The sequence below is a fragment of the Oncorhynchus tshawytscha genome, unplaced genomic scaffold, assembly GCF_018296145.1.
Source record: "Oncorhynchus tshawytscha isolate Ot180627B unplaced genomic scaffold, Otsh_v2.0 Un_contig_12862_pilon_pilon, whole genome shotgun sequence".
Taxonomy (NCBI): domain Eukaryota; kingdom Metazoa; phylum Chordata; class Actinopteri; order Salmoniformes; family Salmonidae; genus Oncorhynchus; species Oncorhynchus tshawytscha.
In genome coordinates this window covers 32,501-33,146 of record NW_024608219.1, presented here as the reverse complement: position 1 = coordinate 33,146, position 646 = coordinate 32,501, and positions in this window count along the sequence as shown.

Here is a 646-nt window from a genome sequence, read left to right as displayed (position 1 = left end):
ATGGATGGAGGGAGAGGAGGGAGAGGGAGAGTGGCTTGTGTACTGAGGAAGCAAAAAAAGAGAGCATGAGAGAGAGCGAGTGGGAGAATGGGAGTGAGTGAAAGCAAGCAAGCGAGGAAGGGAGGGTGGGTGGGAAGGGGGAAAGATGAGCTCATTGCAGTCTCTGGGCTGGTGACTGAAGGAGGGAGGGAGGAGGATGGGGGGGAGAGGATAGAGGGACAGGAGGAGGAGAGGAGGCAGAGGTTTAGCTACTTCTGTCTGAGAATCGATAGCTATCGTCTGCATACTGGAATGGCATCTCCAGCACACAGAACTGTAGACAGGGCTAGCATCTCCCTTAGCATCTCTAACTAAATACAAATAGGAATTAACATTTCTACTTTAGCATCTTAAGCTAACTGAATATGTTTTTCAAAATTAGCCGTTAGCATTTCCAATATAAATCAATAGAGGACTTAGCATTTAGTCAATGACATCATCGGGTGTCACTATGCTACCGTGCTAGCTTACACATTTTGTAGGAAGCCGGCACAGACACTCCTCGCTCTCTCTCTCTCTCTCGCTCTTTTTCTCTCTCTCTCGCTCTTTTTCTCTCTCTCTCTCTCTCTCTCTCTCTCTCTCTCTCTCTCTCTCTCTCTCTGACTCG